The sequence below is a fragment of the Mus caroli genome, chromosome 10 (genome assembly GCF_900094665.2).
Source record: "Mus caroli chromosome 10, CAROLI_EIJ_v1.1, whole genome shotgun sequence".
Taxonomy (NCBI): Eukaryota; Metazoa; Chordata; class Mammalia; order Rodentia; family Muridae; genus Mus; species Mus caroli.
Window position 1 is genome coordinate 60,198,356 of NC_034579.1, and position 5,379 is coordinate 60,203,734.

Sequence of the window (5,379 nt, forward strand, 5' to 3'; positions counted from 1 at the left end):
GAAAAGGGAGACATAACAATAGATTCCGAAGAAATCCAAAACACCATCAGATCCTTCTACAAAAGGCTATACTCAACAAAACTGGAAAACCTGGATGAAATGGAGAAATTTCTAGAAAGCTACCAGGTACCAAAGTTAAATCAGATACTTTCTTTTTAATTAGATATTTTCTTTATTTAAATTTCAAATGTTATTCCTCTTCCCAGTTTCCTCTCCAAAAATCCCCTATCCCCTCCCTACTCTCCCTGCTCCCCAACCCATTTGCTCTTGCTGCCTGGCCCTGGCATAGTGCTTTCTTGAGAGCTAGGGCCTCTCCTCCCATTGATGGCCTACTAGGCCGTCCTCTGCTACATATGCAACTAGTAGGGTATTTCTGCATTAGGGTAAAATTGAAAGTTTTCTCCTGCATTATTTCTCAAATGAGTTAATCCTTATGGTTTCTCTTCATAGCAGAGAGTTACTTCTACTTGGTTTTCCATTAAGTTTTAAAAAATTAATTTAGCATATAAGAATATTCACAGATAATCCCATTCAATTATTTCCATGTCTTGTACTTTTGTCTTTATGGTGTTTGTACCTTTTTTTCTTCTCTTTGACCAATACCTTATTAATTGAAGCAATGATTGATTAGTAAATGATTAAAATGCAAACAAGGAATACTATCCTTCTCTAGAAGACAAAATAAACTCCTCCTACAGCTTAAGTTTTTAAAATAGCTTTACACTTAGGTCCTTCATCCACAGCTAGGAAAGTCATCATGTTAAACACTTGATTCCTGCCATAGGAACAGCAATCCACTAAAGGTTGTATGGTTACCAAGGTGATGTCTTTCCCACCAAAGCCATTGTCACAACCAACAGGGAGTTCTAAAGTCAACCTGGAAACTAAAGGAGAGACACAGCAAAGGATCTCCATTTAATATAAACTCTTATTACTTGTTGATATTTCCTGCAGAAATTAGAAAAATATTATGAATAAATCTTAACATTTTCATACAAAAATATAAATATAATCTAGTTCTAAATGGAGAGGAAAATGAAGATGCTTCCAAGGATTCAAACTTATAGATAACATATTCTGTCCATTTACATCCCCCACCTTAGTCTACAGACATGTTACTTCACTGTAATATCTAATGAAGAGATAAATATATATTTGTGATATATAATAACTGACACAAACTCCACATTCTTATCCTTGTTTTGCAGATATTATGTTATGATAATTTGTATATTAAATAAAAGTACACATTTTAATATATAGGGTTTTCTTTAGATTTTGTCCAACTTTACCAAACTTCTAATTAAAAAGGCTTCTCACATAATGGTTCACATTCTGTTAAAATCAAGTAGTGAGGAAAAGGCTAGTGATGTCTGCATACAGTTCCCTTTAAAACTGAAAATAAGCAGAATATTTATGATGATCCATATTCTCATAGTCTTTAGGACATGTTAAAGTTACTTTTTGAAGAATTGACTATTTGATTGTTTCAAGCTCTGAATATAAAAAGGAGTCTCATAATTAAGTATGAGACCTAGGCTTTGCTTAAAACCAGTTCAGTTATGAATTGACATATAAAGATTCAGGATCTTAGAATACCTGTAAAGAGCACACATACATGCACACATATGTACATATGCCCACATGCACAAATACAGGCATATGTACACACACATGGGTACATATACTCACATATGCATATGTGCCTCTGCATGTTTGTACACATACATCGACAGACACACTAATATGTACACACAACCAACTAAACCCATATGAGAATACACACACACACACACACACACACACACACACACACAATACACCTACCTACATACACACTAAAGTCAGACATGTGCTAAAACCACACTTTGGTCATTCCTCATATTTACCACTTGATTTTCACCACATTCCTGATCATTAGGCTGTTCTTTCATTTAAAGTCATTATTACATTAGTGGCTTCTATCCTAAAACACTGTTACATCACCATGGGGCCTAACAGTGAAGCCAAAGCTGCAGCATAACTCAGTATCAGTTAACAGCTCCATCTACTGATTCACTGCTGAATATCACTACTTTCTCATTTGGATGACCTCTCACTGGGACTAGAACAGAACTTAAGTGAGTCAGTTGACTGTCTTTTAAAGCCTGGATCAACATCTGCCTGTTGTCATGATGCCTCTCCTATGAGAAGCATCCCCAGTCTTTTTATGTCTTGCATACTTTCCCCACCTACATGCCAGTACCTTTTGTAGTGGAACAGTCTAGTGCACGCTGGCCCAGTCTTCTCTGCTCACGGTGACACTATTCAAGCATTACCACTCTCAGGAGGCCAATGATGAGCCTTTTCTTATTTCTCCTCCTCTCTTCAGAAGAGGCAAAAAACATATATCTCATCCAGCCAAATCTCAGGAGATATCCAATTCTAAGTCCAAACTAGAAACTGCCAAGACCTACATCTCTGAAATGCATCTTTTTCTCTGACCCCCAATATGAGACAATGCATTTCATTACATAAAATCAGGACTGTCTGCTCTATAACAACAACAAAAATTTATTAGATACATTTGTATTCTGAGTTACTTGTGAGTTACTATAACAGATGTATAAGAATCTGTGACTTTTTATATAACAAAAGGGTACAAGGAACTAAATAAACAAGGTAGTTCAAGTTACTATTCAGGCAAGCCCTGAACTCTAGACTTAAACGGGTGGATAGTGTGAGATAGAAGAACTACCCACCACTCTGTCTTATTGCTTGTTACTTATGGATCTAGTTTCTTTTCTTATACATGCATTCAACTAAAAACCCTCAAACTATTTCTGAAGTTATTTGTTCATCATTAGTTCTTTTTATATTCATTTAATTTGGCAATTTCATATGAGAATATTGTATCTATACCATTTACCTCTCTCCTCTCTTCCCACCAATTTCTCCTGTGTACCCCTTATTCCTCAATTGCACAACCTCTTTCATTACTGTTTTACACACATACAAACATACATACACACACAAACACACAACTCAGGAATTCACTTAATGTTGCATATATGCATATGTATTTAGAGATGATCTTCTGGGATTAGATAACTTAGCAGGGGACTTATCATTAGAGAAGAATGATTCTTCATCTCTCAGCAATAATTAATCACCTAGATCTCTTTATCACAGAGTGATGCCTTGTGAAATTTGTTGCATCCATGTTGGGTCTCAACTGGTACTAGGATTACAGAAGTGTGCCACCATATTTGCTGAAATGAAAAATTGCTATCACGGTGTCTTATAAATAAGTGATTATGTTCCTCTCCTTTGTGTGTTCTATAGCACTTCTCTGCATACAACAGGATTAATATTCAGATAATTAGTTTTATTAAAAACTAACTTTTCTTTATGTCGTCACCAGTGCTTATCACAGTACATGTGACTGTTCTTTGGTCTATGTTGCTGGGATAGACCTCCGTGCCCCCACACACACACATACAAATGTCAGTCTCTATAAAACACTTTAGAATGACTTTAGCTCAGTAACTATGTACCAGATCTATCATTCAACCACCTTTTCCAATTTCCAGAAACATTAAGAGTTCATGGGTCTAGTTTGGTGTGGATTTAAATAGTTTATATAGACACAGACTATTGCCAAATGCCATTAAATACCCTGACCAAAATAAAAAAAAATAGAATTGTATATCTGTACATATTTCCACAGTGAATCCCAGCACCCTGAACAGCTTTTGTTAAGCAAAGTGGCACCTGCCATAACAAGTCCCATAATCATCTCACACACACACACACACACACACACACACACACACACAGTGCAGACAAAACCTCTCCAACGTGCCAATGTGTGTGTTTACACCTTGGGATTTACTAACACTTCCCTAGCAGAAAATATTTGCTGTTGAAACAAATAGTTCTTTTATAAATCCCCAGCTGGGCTGTGAAGGCGCTGACTATGCTGTTGATTTGAGGAAATATCATCACTCATGTCTCGTCCAAGTAAAAAATGCGGGGTTTTATTTATTTAGTTAGTTTTTGCTCCACAGAAAGTTGTGCTATCTAAATATTAACTGTAAGCAGAAAATATCCATTTATATAATCATTATATTCATACATTAATTAATCACTTTCTTGTGTTTTCATTGAACACTTCTTTTTGCCTATCCAGCAAAGGTACTGAAATTATAAATGTGAATACAACAGGAAGGCAGCTGTCTCAACACGTATTTGCCTTTCTCAAATAAGCAAATAAAACACATGGATACATACTTATAATATACAGTATATACTTATGTTTATATAGACAAAATATAACACTGAAGTGTAATAGCTGCATGCCATATACAGAGGCCAGTTTAGACAACTCTCTCAGGAACATAAACAACCAAAGTTAGGGTGCATAAAATATAGAAACTTTTAATAGGTTTTTAATGAGAATTAAAATTAGAGATAAGGCAGCATGTATGGAGCAGCAGAAAAGAGAAATACATAGAATGTTCATCCCATATTAGAAAATTGATGGAATATTTTAGCTAAAGTGAGTTGCTCCTGAGAGAAGAATAAGAAGCACAGTAGATTGCTCTGAGAGGTGTTACAAGGAAGACCATTACTAATGTTGACACACTGTTTTGGTCAAAATCTTCGGGGCCTGGGATGAACTCAAAGCTTTGTTCTGCTAAGGGAACACAGCGCTAAAGTGCTTCCTAGGAACACTCTGCTCCACCCACAGATAAGGGCCTCATTCAGCCTTCATCAGAGAAGCTTCTCTTGCCATTGGTGAAAACTACTACAGGGAGCCACAATTGGACACCATGAAGACTGGGAGATTTTGAAACACTCTCTCCTAAAGGAGATGTCTTCATGACATTCTTCCCCTCAGAATGCAGGGAGATATGAGAAAGAGTGTACAAGCTTGAGGTGAGGTGGGGCATCAAGAAGCGTGTAAGAGCTCAGGGTGACATAGGACATCGATGAAGTAGTGTCTTCCAGACACATCAGGACTGATGCACATATAGACTGTGGCAGAATGCACAGGGCCTAAACTAGTTCAAGACACATGGGGTTCCAGCACTGAGAGGAGGATATGGACCTGATATTCATACCTGATCTAGAAGCTATCTCCAATTGACAAGTGCTTGCAAAGGAAAAATTAGTTTTCTCCAATGGAGTCTCCCTTATTAACCACATATCAGGAAAGTCACAAATGGAGTATTATATGGACAAGTCAAAGAGAACTCAATGGTGATTTTACATACTTTGTTTCTCATCTTGCTTTGTTTGAGTATATTTTTTAATTCTTATTTATTTTTTGCTTTTAGATTCTAATTTTCTGTTTTGTGGTGTGTGTGTGTGTGTGTGTGTGTGTGTGTGTGTGTG